Raw genomic sequence first — 16,250 nt, forward strand, 5'->3', positions numbered from 1 at the left:
AATGCCTTGCCCAGACCCACCCAGAGCTGCTCCTGGGACCAGCGCAGGGTTGGTGCTGTTGGCATCGGGTTTGCTCCCCCTTTTGTGCCGCGGTTCCTCGTGAGCGCAAAGTGCTGTTTGCTCGGCAGCAGCGAGCTCTGGGCACAAAACCCCCCAAATGAGATATTTTGGCACCAAACCCTGCCCATCCTCACAGTCCCACTGTGCTCAGCACGCTACGGCCACAGGGATGGTTTTCCTGGGCTGGAACTGGGACAATTCAGCTCCTCTTCTCCATGAGCCGTGGGCAGGACAACGCCGTGCCCCAGGGGAACCCCATGGCCAGCGCAGCCCCTTCCCAAATCCAGGGGAGAGGTTCCCCAAACCCCTCCGTCTCCATCCCACGGCACGGATCACATCTTGCAGCGCTTGCCACGTTGCACATCTCCATGGCAGAACAAGTGCCAAGGTCTCGCAGGGAAAGGAAAGGAAACCTTGAACCCAGACAGCAAAAAAAAAATAATAAAACCACCTCGGAATGATCTCCGCGATCGCCTTTCCATCATCCTCTCCTACCAGCTGCAGCCCGAAGGAGCAAAGGATGCAGCAAACCGTTTAAAAAGCCATCTTTCAAGTGAACCACCCTTCCCCGACGCTGCGGAACAGCCTGTGCCGGGCTGAGCTGGAGGCCTGGAAGGGAAGCGCAGGGCTGGTGCTGTTCGGCCTGATCCCGGCCGGCTGAGTCACGCTCTGAGTTCATACCTGGCACCGGCCCCGCTGCGGGGAGCAGCTCCTCTGGGGAGAGCCGGAGCTGTCTGTGAGCCCGGGGATGGGCAAGGATGTGCAGGATGGGGAGGGGAGAGGTGGAGGAAGGGGTGAGGGGTTGGGGGAGAGCCGTGCTCGGCGCTGGCACCGTTGTTTTTTGCACTGTTGCAGCGCCTCGGCTGTGCCAACCTCGGTGCCAAATTGGGTAGCGCCTGGATGGGGTGAGGAGACAAAAAGCTGGGGGTGAAAAAGGGATGTGTGGGGTCTGGGAGGGAGGTCAGGGCCATCAGGGATTACCAGGGGTGGGAATCAGCCAGGATGGGAAAAGGAGACCGAATGCTTCGTGTCCTGTGCAGCCAGGAGGGCGATGCTCCAAAAAACACCGCAGGGATGCTGCGTGCCAGGGTGCCCCCGTCCCCTGCTCGCCCCTTCCAACCCCGTGCCACAAAAAACGGGTGGGGGAGGACGCAGGGAGTGTGCCCACCCAGCCCAGGGTGGAACAGGTCAGCGCAGGCGTGGGTAGCCAGCCTGTCCCCAGCACGGGGAACGCCTCCTGCCCCGCTGGCTGACTCCCAGGGCTGCATTAGGAAGGCAAAACCGGGTTAATTAGGGCCGCCGTCGAGTTGCCCATCGAGCACGGTGCCGCTGGAACTCCAGGGAGGGTTGATCAGCTCTCGCCGTGGAGCACGGCAGGGTCCATTAGCCAAATGTGACCCAATAAGCAAATAAATCTCTGCAAATCAGCTGCAGCTCCGACAAGTTCCTGCCTTTCCCCATTGCCCTGCAACCGCTCAGGGCAGTGGGGTTGGGTAATTCCTCCTGCCTCCGATGCGAACCTGCCTGGCTGTGCGAGGAGCAAAGCTGCAGAAAGCCGTGGGAGGGAGGGGAAGAGCTCCGTGCCACGGATCTGCTGCCCCAGGGTCAGGGCTGGCTCCTCAGCCCCCGAAATCCCAGGGGATGGGCACAGCAAGTCGGTGCGAGCCCTGGCTGTGCATGGGGGGGGGACATCAATCACCCCCTAAAGTCACCTTGTGCCGGAGTCATGTCTGCACTGTCCCCCTGAGTCAGCCTGCGACGACTTCTAGAGCGGGCTGGAGACGGGGTGAATCATCCAGGGCATTTTGCATTGGCTTGGTCCATGCAAATTCCCAGCCTCAAAGCCTGGCTCAGCTCCAAGCGAGGTTTCCACCTTCGGAAGGGGAGCCCTGCTCTTTTATCGCCCCGGCCCAGTTTCTGTTCGCAGCAGGGCTTGGATTTGATGGCAGGTAGAAAAAAAGGGGCCCACGAGCTGAGAAGTCTCCAAGAGCTGGAGAAATAAAATTAAAAAAAAAAATTAAAAAATAAAAAATAAAAAATAAAAAATAAAATAAAAGGGAAATTGATTCCAAGGTGGGCAGTGCATGGTGGGCAGGGAAGGTGCCCGCACAGCCATCGGGGCTGTGCAGGGACAGCAGGATGGCGTCAATAGCTCCCCAAAAACCTGATGCGCCTGGTAAATCACTAAAAGGGTCCCTGGTGGGTCTGCGGGGGAGGCTGGGGTTGGTGCTGGACACCTCCTTAACGCTCAACCATCCTCTTGGTGCAGGGAAATGCCACCCCTCCAAAAAACTTCTCTGGGTTCATGCATCTGAGCGGTTGGCTGGATGGAGGAGCAATCCCCATTCCCAAATGTCATTTTCTTTACGTTCCTGCTATTTTTAAGCTCCCCAAAAAAGTCCCCCAGCTGGTTCGGGTGTGCTGTGTGCCTGCACACCCTTTACCAGCAGAGTTTTTGCAGTGATGCCCCTTCGCCGGGGCTTCTCCAAGCGCAGCAGCTTGCTGGGATCTCCTCGCCCATTTTTAATCCTTTAATGTGGGCTTTAGCGATGCTCTGCGGAGCTTAGTTTTCCGTGGCGAGCTGAGAAGTCAGCTCCTACTTTTATTAAGGCCACGTTAGGCACGGCCCTTCTGCTGCGGGCAGGTGGGACCAGCAGCTCACCCCTCTCTCCCTGCCCACCGGGGCTTTTGTGCCTCCTTCTCGGGGTGATTTTCTTCCTTTTTGTGCTCACCAGCTGGCTCTGTGAGATGATCCACCCTTACAAAAACCCTGCCGAAAGAGGAAAACGTCCTCCAGCATCTCCCAGCTGCGTGCTCTGGGTCCTGCCCGGGCACCGTGTTTCCTGGTTTATTTTTTTTTTGCCTGGCTGAGGATGAGACTCGGGTGCGCTTCCTGGCGAGGAGCGCCACGAAGCAGGTTCCCCTGGGTCATTAAAGGGCTGCTTTCCCCTGCTTTCCCTGCAGCCAAAATTGCAGCCTGCCGTCCTGCATGCGCCTCGCTGGCAGGCTGCAGCTTTGCAAAGATTTCCAGGGTGCCAGGGGTTGCTACCCAGGCTGAATTTTGGGGCAAAATGGCAGTAAAAATGGGTTATAAGGAGCTCCTGACACATCACTGAGGTGTGCAAGAGGGGCGAGAAGCTGGGCGCAGAGGAGGGCTCGGCTCTCCAGCTTTCAGCGCAGGGTCAGCACAACGAGGAACCCCTGATGTGGCCACGAAAACCTCCTGGGATGTTGGCAGAGGATGGAGCAGTGACAAGAGATCCGTCGGTGCTGGGAGAAACCCTCACCCTCCTGCCCCGGGGAGGCTTAATTACAGCCGCGCGCGGAGCCTTTGATGTGGGAGCCTCGTGCAGGTATCTCCAGGAGGAGATGGCTCCCCGCCGGCCCGCCGTCTAGACTCCCTTTGCAGCGGGGCCCGGCTCGCAGGGTGTGATTCAGCTCGTCTCGTACCCAAATCCCACCCCAGGTGACTTTTAATGAAGCAGCCGGCGACGAAGTGGCAGCCCCGGATGGGAGCCGCGGGCTGAGGGATGCGCCCTGGGCATGGGGCGAGCCGTGCCTGGGTCCCGCACGGTTTGGGGGGGGGAAAGTGAGGCTTAATTGCAGCATGGGTGTCCCCGGCACAGCTGCTGGCAGGCTGTCGGGGTGATTAAAGCCCGTGGAGGGGCTGGAGCTGCCTTTTTCCAGGGCAGGAGGCAGTGAGGAGGCAGTGAGGGCACAGAGCAGAGTCCCTCTGCAGCTGGCTCCTGCGCCCCGTGGCACCTTTCCCATTTCGTTTGGCGCTTTTCCCGCTTTTGATCTTGAGATAAATAATTTAAAAAAAAAAAGAGAGAGACGAGCAGATGGCACAGATCCCTCCCAGCCCTTCACCGCGCTCTGCAGCTGGACGGCAGCCGTGTCCCTGCGGTCATTGCACCCGGGACCTTTGGGACAGTGGGGGGATGACCAAGCTGAGCACCGACTGGGAGCTGAGACCCAAGCAGAGCAAAAAATCTCTGGCTTTCCACAGCAGCCAGCCTTTTCCTGGGGAAATGTCTGTGTTCCTCTGCCCCGGAAGGCTTGCTTTAACCGAAATCCTGATTTCTGCCTCCCACCGCTCACCACTCCCCTGACGAGGAGCCACGTGAAATTTCTCTTGCCATCTTTCATTAAAATAATCCCATTAAGCAACTCTCAGGAATCTCTGGTCCGGGCCAGCCTGGTCAGCCGGCGTTCCCGTGTTTCCAAAGCATCTTCTCGCCCTGCTTGCCCTCACTTCAAAGCTCCGGGGAGCAGCCCCGTCCTTGGAGCGCTTTGGCAAAGTATGTCAAGAGATTCGGGAAGCCGGTTTTAATGCCGAGGAAATTAGTAACCAAATGAGCCCTTAGCCAAACGGCTCCTCTTCTTGATCTTGGGAAAAGTGGTGTTTAAATTCTCTATCTCATGGTTTTAGACTCAGGAAATGTGATTGCACATCTGTCATTATTTTACTCTCCTGTGTTGATTGCTCATATTAAACAAACCACATTCCTGCATCGCTGAGTAATCTCTGCTGTTCCCTTTCCTCTCCGAGAAGACAAGTCCCGGCTTGACATCAATGTACCTGTTGTGATCAGAGCTCTCCACTGTTAACCAACCGGCAGATCTGTTCAGACACCGGCCGCGGGGAGCGTTCGCACCACCACCGGCCCCTTTCCTCCAGATTGCCACAACGCCGCGGCGCCTCTTCTCCCTAAAACCCTCGCTCGGCCGAAGCGCAGGAGGAGCTGCCGAGGTGCACACCCCGCGGGGACCCATGTGCTTCCCAGAAAGGCTCTCCAGCCTTCCCCCAGCCTCGAGCGAGCAGGTAAGAACACGCGTTTCGGATTTGGACACCAGTCAAGGCAGGGTAGGTCCCTCGGAGCAGAGCGCGCTCCCCAGGAGCCTCACCAGCCCCGCAGGACGCGGTGCGCCCCGGCACGCACCATGGGCTCCCATCGGCCGAGCCCTCTCTGAGCCATCTCACTTCTGAGGGACGCTGAGCTCTCCTCGACGTGGTTTTTGTCTTCCAGCTCTGCTGAGATCGCCCCCAGCTCGCCATGGAGCTGCTGGAGGATCCCGACTCGTAGGTGTTCCCAGCTCCAGGTAGGGAAGCTGCTGTGGGTTTGCGATGGCGAGGGAGGGATGGTGGGGAGGGTGGGGAGCTGCTCCTAGGGGGGCGTCTTGGCTGGCACCCGTGGGGACGTGGCTTTCACCACGACGTGCCTGTCCTGTGGCTGGAAATGCTTTCTAGTGGAAGATTTTGGGGCAATCTCGTTATCGAGCTTTGTCTTCCCCTGGCGAGGACACGGGGCACATGTTCCTTCCCCGTGTCCCATCGGGGTGTTTTTTGGGTGTTGGGGCCGTGCAGGGCTCTGGGGTGCTGGTGGGGACGGCTCTGTCTCCAGATCCCCCAGCCCCCAGGCTCTTTTTTTTGAGGTTGTTTGGCTTGGATCACTCCATTTGGATTCGGTTTATTCGGTTTTGTTTGCCTTGTCTGTGGCGGTGCTTTCCATAGGATCACCAGGGTGGGTCGCTTGGGGCTGAGAAAGGAAAAAAGGGCAAAAAAAAATAATCATGTCCTGTGGGTCAGCGATGGAAAAACAGGAGGAAAGGCGGGCGGGGAGGAAGGGGGTGGTACTCGGGAAGGGAAAGCCTGTGAGCACCGTCCATCTTGTGCTCTGGCAGCTCCGCTCCCTCCCCGACACCCACGTCCCTGTGGGATGGGGCTCTCGGTGCCCCTTTGGGTGGCTTTAGGGGCTGGGGGGCAGTCCTAAGCCCTCTTGTCCTGTCCTTGAGCTGTTCTTGGCGAGACACCTTGGAAACAAAGCTGCTTTTTAAAAAATAACTCTTCTTTTTGCACCGCCATGCGAGGCCCTGAAGTGTTTTCCTCCGTCAGCCCCTATGGGATGAGAAGGAGAGGCCCTGGGAAGGGCTTGTGCCGGCCCCAAATGATTTGGGGGCAGGAGGCATGGGTGCTGGGTGTCACCCCGGGCACCCCAGGGTGCTCCTTATGGTGACAGCAGGGCCGTGCCGGGTCCCCTTTTGGCCGCCACCAAATGGGAGTTGACCCAGGGCCTCCCCGTTCTGGCACACGGTGGTTTTTGTGTATAGGGCAGATTTTGTGGCTATGATCGAGGTGCTTTGGGCTGGTGTCACCTCCGGGTTGCCCAAACCATCCCGCCACACAGGGCTGACCCTCGGCCTTCCTTCTGGCCATGGATATCAGGCCCCGGCCTTGCTCTGCCTTCAGCCAGAGCCCCGCTGTGTGGGACCGGAGCGGGATGAGGCCTGCCCCGAGCTCTTTTTGGGGTTTAGCAAGCAAATTCATGGGCTAAGAGGAGCTTTCGTCCACGCTGGTTTCAACTCGGGCCCCCCCCGAGCCCTGGGAGCGGGCAGGAACGTGGCGCTGGGTGCGTCCAGCTGGGCGATGCGGTTTGGGAGCATTTTGTGGCTCGCCCGCAGCCAAACCCATGCAAATCCCCGCGTGGGGTTTGAGGAGGCCTCACAGGGCCGTGGGGGTGAGGACGAGGCCTCATGCTCCGTGTCGAAACACAGCGCTGTGCTCGGTCACCCTACACGCCATTTTGTGGCGAAATTCACCTCAGGAAGAAGCAGAAGCAACCCCAAGCTCCCTTCCTGGCCTCACCCCGTTACTCCATTTTTTAATTTTTTTAATTTTTTTTTTGATGTTTCAAACCTTGCGAGCACGGCCAGCAGCGAGGCCACCGTCCCTTGCCCTGTCCCGGCGCCTCACGGGGCCTGTGGGACGGCTCCTTTGAAACCATTCGGAGCTTCTCCAGCTCGTTTCCTTCCATACCCTTGCTTAATTAGCAGCCTTGGTGAATAATTAATTAATTTTCGCTAATTCTTTCGATAGCTCCTCTAATAGCGAGGGGAGGGCTGGGTCAGGCACGAGCTGCCCCATAGCTGGCGCCTGCAGCCCCCAGATAAAAATGTGCTCCCTTTTGATCGGGGCAGCCCAGGGGGGTGCAAATATCCTAAAAAGTGGGGTGAGAAGGGGCTGGGGCTGGTCTCCAAGAGGTTTTCCATCCTGGCATCCCATGGACATCCATCCACCCTATTGATCCCATGGACATCCATCCACCCTATTGATCCCATGCGTTCCCTGCTAGAGCACGGGCACGCGGCCCTAAAGCCCGCTGAGCTCCTCTCCCATGGAGAGGGTTTCGAGGCGCTCTGCCCGTGAAGATGGGGTTGATTTTCAGCTTTGGGTTCCCTGCTTTTAATAACAGGAGGGTCTGCTGTTGTTTAGACCTGAGCGGAGAGACTTTAATTACTCCTTCTGTTACGAAAACGATGTAAATAGGGACTCGGGGAAGCGGCGAGGGTTATTAAAGCGAGGAGGCTGTAATTGCCGTGCCCCACCCTCTCCATCAGATCTTGCCTCGCTTTCGGGTTTGGAGAGGACCGGCTGAGCCTGTCGGGTGTCCCCGGCCGCGGGTCGGCCCCGTAGCCTGCCGGCAGGGCGAGGACGTTCCCGGCGGCACCCGGCGCACCGAGGGCGGTTATCGGCCCCGGAGAGCATCGCCTGCACCCCGCGGAGCCGTGCCACGGGACCCCTGTTTTTCGGCACCCCCAGCGGGTTTGAAGCTCGAGGAGCATGGATTTTGCGTGGTGAACCAGGAGGGTTTTCCCTGGGGAGAGCCTTTTGCAGAGGAAGGAGCTCCCAGCAGCATCTCGCCGATGCGAACATCCCGCGCCTTGGGTTTTATTTCTTCTTTTTTTTTTTTAAGTCATATCTTTGAGTTCGTTTAATAATGGATGAATTATCAGAAATATGCGCTGGCGCGGAGCCCGGGTTTTGTCAGGAGGCGAAAAACTTCAATAACCCGTTGGTTGAAATGATTAAAAAAAACAAGGGAGTGAGAACAAATTTAAAAAAAAAAAAGTGGAAAGTAAATCCGTGCCAAAGCCTCTGGGGATGGGGAAAAACCAACTCGGTGGCAAACTTTCTCTCTCTCTCTTTCCCTTCATACCTGTGCAGGAGGTGGGACTGCCCTCACCCAGCGTCAGCCAAATAAAATGGCTTGGTTTAAGCCTGAATCTGGCAAATTTGGGGTCAGCAGCTGAACCTGGGGCTGGGCATGCCCGGCACGTTGCCACCGGAGGAGGAGGAGGTGTGAGACCCTCCTGCAAAAGCGGGGACGATGCCGCGTGCCGGTGGCTGCTCTTTCCCCGTGGCCAGAGCCTCTGGGGTGAAGCAATCACACCCGTCATCGGGCAGGAACGAGGCAAAGCCGGGGCAAGAGGCAGCAGGGGGGGAGCGTTGCCTCCCCGCTGGCGTGCAGTGACACGCCGGGCAGCATGGCTCCCCCAGGTTCAGGTGTTTTTGGGGTGGGAAATGTGCTTTTTGCATCTGCCCTCATGCAGGGCAGCGAGCTCAGCATCCTCCTGCGGGGCACCGGGCTTCCCGGGGTGTGGGGTGCAGCCTGGTCCCCAACTCTGGGTTTTTGGGACCGTGGGGAGCAGGGGGTGGCTTGGGGCGTGCGGCTTCCCAAAAGTGCCAGTGGCTGCAACCCCTCCTCTCCCGAAGCTGTCTCCAAGCCCTGCAGAGCCAAATCCTGCAGAGCTGAGCCCCTGCGCCTGTTGCGTAACGCACTCAGGGTTCAATCTGGGTGGAAAAAACATCCTTTTGGGCACGCTCGTGGAAAGCCGCGGGCCCTGGCCGCCCTCGCTGGCTCCAGCGCTCGCCTTCGGGATCCTGGCGCCCGTGGCGAGCTTCCCTTCCCCTCCCACCTCCCAGGCTTTGGCTCTGCGGAGGGGGAATTTCCCCGCTGCCTGCAATTAGCCAGTTTTGAGGTGAAAATATGCGCTCCCCTCCCTGCTCCCAGTCAACAGCTGCGGCTGTGCGAGAGCCCAAGCAGGAGGGGCCCCCCCCCGGGCTCCAAACCAGCCCCGCGCCTGCGTGCCGTGCCTCGTTTTGGGGCAGTTTTGGGGGGCAAACGGGGATTTCCAGCTCTCCACGTGGCTTGGGGGTGATGCTGGGCAGTGGGGAGGGGTCCTGTGGGGTGGGGAAGGGAAGGGAAGGGAAGGGAAGGGAAGGGAAGGGAAGGGAAGGGAAGGGAAGGGAAGGGAAGGGAAGGGAAGGGAAGGGAAGGGAAGGGAAGGGAAGGGAAGGGAAGGGAAGGGAAGGGAAGGGAAGGGAAGGGAAGGGAAGGGAAGGGAAGGGAAGGGAAGGGAAGGGAAGGGAAGGGAAGGGAAGGGAAGGGAAGGGAAGGGAAGGGGAGCACCCTCCTGCCTGATCCAGCTGGGTTAATAAGCAGGTAGCTGCACCCTGGCTTCCCCGCCTGGGTGGGGAGGATGCTTCCAGCACCGAGGGTTTGTAACGAGGCATAAGGAAGCAGACAGGAGGTAATTTTTAGCCCCGAGATCTAAGCAGCGTCGTTTTGCTCGGAAAATGCCTGAATTTTCCTGCTGTTTGCCCCGGCAAACCCTGCGCTCTTCCCCATCTGGCTTCCTGCTGCGAGAGGGAAGGCGAAGGCGCCCCGCCGGCCGGCTGGGGGGTGTTTCACCACCACGATGTGGGGTCAGCTTCGTTTTGGGGTGGGGGCTGATGGTCGGAAAGCAGAGCCAGGAGCTGCTGGGGTTGCACCGAGGGTGTCGTGGTCCTGGGCTGCCCGAAGCAAGGGGCAGGTGGAAGCTGCTGGCATTGCCCTAAGCGGGTGCCTGCTGGGGGACAGAGCATCGCTCCATCCCCATCTCCTCTCCGACGGAAAAATCTGAACATCCTTGGCCTTGCTGATTAACCTTTAATTACCCTCAGTGCAAACGATTTACCAAAGGAACGCAGATTTTAGTTATTTTTTTGGAGAGGTTCGTGCACGCCCTGGGAAGGAAAGCGCTCGCTGGCGTGCTCCTCCTCGGAGCGCCTGCTCGGTGTGAGCACAACCCTTTGGGCAGAGGCAGGGAAAAAAAAACTTCTGTTTTTTTTTTCTTTTCCCAAAAAGCTTCCCACCCCCCGTGAAAAATCCCCCAGCGCCCTCGACAGCCAATTTTCCAAGTGAGTTACATTTTCCTGGGCCTCTGGCATCCGCATGTTGAAACCTCTCGCTGGGAAGCGCAGGGATGGGAAGGAAAAGGGGGCCCTGGCTGTTTTTTTTTTTTTGTGCCTGGAGAAGTGATTGCAAAACCAGCCCTGGGTTCGGAGGGAGATGGAGGTGCAGGTGCTCGCACTGCAGCCGTCCTGTTCCTCCTTGGCTACTTTATCTCACTCTGCGGAGCTGGCGATGCCTCTTTGCGCCCCGAAACTTGCAGGCAGCAGAACGGGCAGGGCTGCTGCGAGCCCCCTGCCCTCCCCAAATCAAAGCGAGCTGGCGACGCAGCAGCAGCTTGTCCAGCACAGCACTGTGGCTTTGCATCCCGGTGATTTAAACCCACCAAATTCCCTCTGCTCCGATCCCTCCTCAGCCTCGTGCCGGCGGCGGCGTGCGGGGCATGCAGCAGGGGAGCGAAACGCTGCCGAAAACGGGACTGCAACCATCCAGCTTGGGGAGCGCAAAGACAGGCGGCCCTCTGCAAGCAGAAAAACACCCGGCACCGTGTAATTAACCGGCTCCTGCGCGCTCAACCCCGCCTGCAAACGCTGCGGGAGGCTGCCCACGCCGCTGGGATGGGCACCGGGGGGGTGGGAGCCACTGGGATGGGAACCAGTGGGATGGGACCACTGGGGTGGGAGCTGCTGGTCCTGCAGACCCCGGTATTTCTTGTGGCCCTGCCTTGTTTTGGATGGAGAAGGAGCAGCACAAACCTGCGTGCCGGGAGGAGAGCTTTGAGCAATCCCTGCCTTGGGAAAAAAAATGTATTTCAAGCATTTTCTCTGCCTTGAGCCTGTGGGCACCTGGTAGGGTCCTTGGTTGCGCAGGCAGAGTTCTGGATCTGATGGCACGAGAGCCAAAAAGCCTGCAGCAGAGGGATGGGTGGCTTTGGGGCCGCACGGGGTCAGAATAAAATGGGGAGAAATCCCCAGGGTGGGTGAGGGCTGCCCCCTCCTGCGTGCACCCACCATGGGAGGTCCAATCCTGCACCTCCCCGGGCTGATTTATTCACACCAGTGCCTTGCACCCGAATAACAGCGCTGCAAAAAGCCCCTGGGGGGCTTTGGGGATGCAGGGGGGGCTGCACCCAGCCCATGGAGCATCGCAGCGAGGGGCAGAGCCATCTCTCCCCGCTCCCCCGGGCCAAATCCTTCTCACAGGCGTAAATCACGGGAGTGGGATTTGGCACGGGGGAGAGCGTGGAGAGGGGCGAAGCGGGTGGCGAGGAGCTAGGACACGTGGCCACGGGGGTCCAAAAAGCAAGCAGGGGCTCAGCATCCCTCCTGCAGCGGTGCCAGCATCGGTGCTGCCACCCAGACGTGCCCTGTACCCCTCTCACCTTCCCCTGCCCGGTGCTCCGGGGGTGTCCCCGTCCCCAGGGAGGTGTCTCCGTGCCCTCACCCCGCAGCTCGGCGTGGTTTTCCATCCGCCTGGCGATGCTCTAATATTAGCACCCTGCTTTTCCCTCCTGCTGGCAGCTCCGAAGCATATCCAAAAGCGAAAAAAAAAGAGGAAAAAAAAACAAAAAAAACACTGATACTAAACACAGCAAGTGCTGACAAAGCGAGCCGGGGCTGGAGGCTCGCCTGCTCCCCACGCCTCTCCTCCTCCAGCCCCGCTCCTTCTCCCGTGTAAAGCCCTGGGCGAAGCCCTGCTGGCCCGAGGAAGCTCTGTGCAAACACCAGCACCGAATGAGAAACACCTGGGATTTCTCCCCCCGCCGCCAGGCACCGTCGCAGCCTTCCAGGCACTTTCTTTTCTCCCCCCCAAAAAAATGAGAAAAGGGAATTGTGCAAGGAAGCTGCCAGCCCGGCTGCTGAGCGGCTGGCAAAGCCGTGCCAAGGAAATGCGAGTGGATCCCACTCAAAGCAACGCCCAGGGAAAGGTTTACGTGTGTTTTATGCCACCGCGTTGAAGGGTGTCAGTGCTCTCCCCTAAGTCTTTATATCTGGATCATAAAATTTCAGAGGAGCAGGGGAAAAAAAATCCCATAAAGGAGGCGGTAGCCACAGCTGCTTCTGCTTTATTGCGCTCCTAGAGCTCATAAACAGCTCTGTTCTGCGAAGTGAGGAGCTCTCGGGCGTGCTGAGGGCTCCTGCCTGCTGCCACGGGGTGCCCAGCTGGGGACCTGGCTGTCTGTGGCCACCCCAAAAACCCGCCTGGGTTTTAGGATGCGCTGTGGTGCTGTGGTGCAGGGGAGCGTGGCTGGAGAGAAGTGATGGGGAAAAGTGCAGGGCTGGGCTGGGAGATTTCTCTTCCTGGGGTTATTTCTGGACAGTCTGCACCCGGAGAGCTGGGAAAGGAGGGAAGGAGACTCCCAGGCTCTGAAATCCAAGCGAGCCCTGTCCTGGAGAGGTAGGACCCCAGCTGGAATCAGCACCGGGTCCGCTCCTACCCGCCCCAGGACACCCCCGTTGGGTGTCCTGGGCACCTCCAGCGCTGCCTGCGCTCACGCCGGGGCCTCCCGTTGGCATCCGCTGCTGTTTTTTCCCCCAGCTGGAGGAATCCAGATGGAAACCATCTGCTCGGCCCCAGCCGGCTGGCCCCGCATCCCCTGGCCCCGCCGGGTGCCAGCTGGGACACCCCGAGCGCACGGGGAGATGCTGTGGCTGTCGGGGCCAAATCCTGCAGCACGGAGCAGTGCTGCTGTGCCACACGAAGCTCCACAGGGCGATGCCAGCCTGCCCCGTATCATTTTGGCCCCGGGGCTGTGCCTGACTCACGGTTTAAGCACATTTTTTTCTTTTATCCCACTAACTGGGAGCCCTGTGTGCGAGCAAGTGCGGTGCGCGGCCAGCCGGAGACTTCCCAGCTGCCACTTCCTGGGGAAGCGATGTGTCTGGGGAATGTTTCTGCAGAAAACGGCCCTTCAGGCCCAAACAACGTGCAGCATTTCCTTGCTGCTCACGTCTGGGCAAAATTTGGTGCCCTGCTGCACGGGAGGGCGCTGGGAGCCGCGCTCCGGTCGCGGGTGCGCTCTGCGCCGTGGGCAGCGTTCCCTTAGCTGCATTAAATAAATAAATGTGTATATGTGCATATTTACGGGTCTTCTCCGCAAAAGGAGGGACCAAAATACTGAAATAAAAGCAGTGAAATGCAGGTGACCAGAGCTGGAGTTAAGGAAATGGCCCCGCAGGACCCCCGCGACGTGCCCGGGGAGCTCAGCTGCATCGCGCCTTATCCTGCCGGCTGCTGACGAACCAGGAATTAAACATTTTTTTGTGGGATCCCTCTAGATAGACGTTACCCAAAATATGGATGCTCCCAGAGGCCTGCTCAGTCTGCTCTTTAATAACCCTGGAGCATTTGGTTGGGCATTTAAGGCACGCCGTGCTCTGCTCCAGAGGCGGACCCGCGCGGCCGGGACCTCTCCCAGCCCTCCTGCGAGGCACAGCCCAAACACCCACGGTGCCAACAGGGGTGGTTTGGGGCTGGGGTGGCCACTGTGCTGCTGGCCCTGTTGGGAACTGGCTCCAAATGGGGCTGGCACCCCTCTGCCAGGCAGAACACGGGTGTGGAAACCGAGGGGTGGCCCCAAGGCAGCGCGGCACGGGGTGCTCTGGCATGGGGTGCTTTGGCACGGGGTGCTGCGCCCTGGGGCCGGCGGGGACAGGGCTGGCGTGGGCTGGGTTTCCTGCATATTTCCAGCCCTGCAGCCCTGCAAATTTGCAAAGCACGAGGCCAGAGCCCTGTTTCCCTGGCTCCTGCCTGCACCCTGGCTGCTCGTGCGCTCCCTCGAGTAGCAATCATCCACAGCACCCGATGCAACGTGGGGATGTCCAAAATATGAGCCATATTGCAGCATGCAGCTCACCCTATGCATTGGGGCAAGCCTCTTTCAGTGCTGGAGTCCTCTCTGGTTTGTAAATCCTGCTGGTGAGGGACTCCTCCATCCAGATTTGAGCACACACGGGTGCAAACGGAGCGGCTCCAGCGCAGGAAGCCTCTCCAGAGGCTGGTCGCTGACCTCCCGCGCGACGTTTTAACCCCGTTCCCTGCCGCCTGCATCCAAATATGAGCGGGGAGCGAGGGAGAGGTTTGCTGCCTTGTGCAAGTCCTTAATCAAAACCCGCTGCCGGGGGCTCCAGCCGAAAGCACATGTGCTTGGGGGGGGGCTGAGCCAGGAGCTGCAGATGCGCCCTGGCCCCAGACGGGTGCTTCCCCCGCCCAAATAGCATTAATTGCAATTATTTCCCAGCAGATTCCCCGAGCTGATTTCTCCCCCAGCTCCTTAACCCCATGCCGCCGTGGATCCTCTGACGTCTCGTAGGGCTGAGGCTGTGATGGGGTCAGCGGGGGAGCCCCACTGGGCTTCCCAAAATCCCAGCCCCTGCCGCGGAGAAGCCCCGGGGGTGTCTGTCCCCGCTCCGGATGGGGCTGGGATGTGCTGGTGGCTCTGCAGCTCTCGCAGGGAAGCCGGCGAGCAGGCGCACAGACAGGCTAAAAATATTCCCCCCTGCTCCTGTGATCTTTCCTCCCCGCCGGCCGCTGCCTTTCCTGCATTGCAACACGTTTCCACAGCTTTCCAGCAGCTCCGGCAGGCAGGGAGCAGCTCCGGGAGATAAAAAAACAGGTCCAGAGCCCCCAAAAAGCTCATTTAGGGCCCCAAAAATGGGTAAACATGCGGATGGGAGAGGGAGATGGGTTATTTTGGTGTTTTTTTGTGTTTTTTTTTTTGGAAATGCAAAGTGCAGCGTGTTTTGTCGCGCAGGGGGCTGAGCCAAACCCACGCCGTGGCACTTCCCTGCTGGCCTTGCCAACTCGCCCCCCAGCCCCCCAGGCTAATTAATTGCCTTATCAATAACTTGGCAGTGACAAGCAGCTGACGAGAAGCGAGCCTGCCCTCCCATGGGGCTGTCCCGAGGAATCTCACATCTTATCCCTTCGCATCCAGCTGCTGCGGCTGGGTTTTGAAGAGGATCCTCGGTGGCAGGCGGCTGCAAATTTGGGGGGGGGGAGATGAGGGGAAAACCCCACACCAGCACCACGGCGGAGCTGCAGGCAGCGGGTGAATGCCGGCCCCTGCCAGGCAGCGAGGACTCAGGCTTCAATTTTCCCGAAATTCCCAACCCTTGTGCACTCAAGGGTGGCTTTTCCCCTTTTTCCAGCCCCGTGCGAACCCACTTTCCGTGTTCTTTCCATAGTGGGGCAAACAGAGCGGGAGATTTGGGGTCCAGACCCACGGCACCCCCCTCGGTGGGGACCCTGGAGCACGGCGTGGCCGGTCCCCCCCTGGCTGTGGAGCCGTGGGTGGTTCTGCATTTCTGGCATTCCTGCCCCGGCGCCGATGGCCGCGTGCCACCGCCGGCCATCCCCGCGCTCAGCTGGGCCGTCTCGGGGCCACCCCTTGCTTCCCACTCCCCTGCGGAAGGGTGCGATGGAGCTCAGCTTGTGCAGGGTTTTCCCAAGGCTGTGCCAGCCCCGTAACTCCGAGGATGTGCCCAAAATCTCCCTGTGAGCACTGGAGCAGGCGGGGACCTGCTGTCACCCTGCCTGGGGGCACCAGCTGTCCCACTGCCTATCCCACTGGGGTGGTGCCGGAGGTTTCGCTCATCCAACACCAAAGAATCGAGGCAGAATCGGGACAAAAACCCCAAGGAGGGCTCCCACAGGTGCCCAGAATTTGGTCATCAAGCAAATAAAGGCAGGGGCTTGGTTGTGCCCCTGCAGAGCAGGCACCCCTGGCGCACCCCATTGCGTTAACCCCGCAGAATCCGGGCTCAGAGCTTGGTGCCCAGCTCTCCGCGCACAATTTTGCCCCTACACAGGACAGGGCACACGTCTGCCTGGCCCAGGGGGGTGCAGAAGATGAGTTTCCTTGGAAATCCTCCATGAAATGCAAAGGACCCAGCAAGGTCCAGCTCCTCGCCGGAGTTTATAGCAACGCGCGGCTGTTGTGGTTCTGCGCCGAGCCGAGCGGGGCTTCATTATTTATTTTCTTCCCTTTATGGGCTGAGAAACCATCCCAAAGCCCAGCAGAGCCCGGCCTCCCCCACTCAGTGACCGCCGTCTTTGTCCTGCCTGCCCCAAGGAAGAATTTCGGAACCTCACTTTGCAGCTGGAGCCGTGGCCCCGCCGCCATGCCAAGCGTCCCCGGGCGGCGGGGACACCCCTGCCCCCGGGCGCACCCCGGTG

At 59.5% G+C, this 16,250-nt stretch overlaps 1 protein-coding gene across 2 annotated transcripts in view; it reads left to right on the forward strand.

Moving 5' to 3' along the window:
- The first annotated feature begins 4,617 nt into the window (after positions 1-4,617).
- Positions 4,618-16,250, forward strand: part of FRMD6 (FERM domain containing 6) — a 30,962-nt gene continuing 19,329 nt past the window's right edge. For both annotated transcript variants that reach the window (XM_072038076.1, XM_072038078.1), the window contains exons 1-2: positions 4,618-4,885; positions 5,091-5,163. The gene's annotated coding sequence lies outside the window, so the exon portion shown is untranslated. The remainder of the gene's footprint in view (positions 4,886-5,090; positions 5,164-16,250) is intronic.

This window comes from Anas platyrhynchos, chromosome 5 (genome assembly GCF_047663525.1).
Source record: "Anas platyrhynchos isolate ZD024472 breed Pekin duck chromosome 5, IASCAAS_PekinDuck_T2T, whole genome shotgun sequence".
Taxonomy (NCBI): domain Eukaryota; kingdom Metazoa; phylum Chordata; class Aves; order Anseriformes; family Anatidae; genus Anas; species Anas platyrhynchos.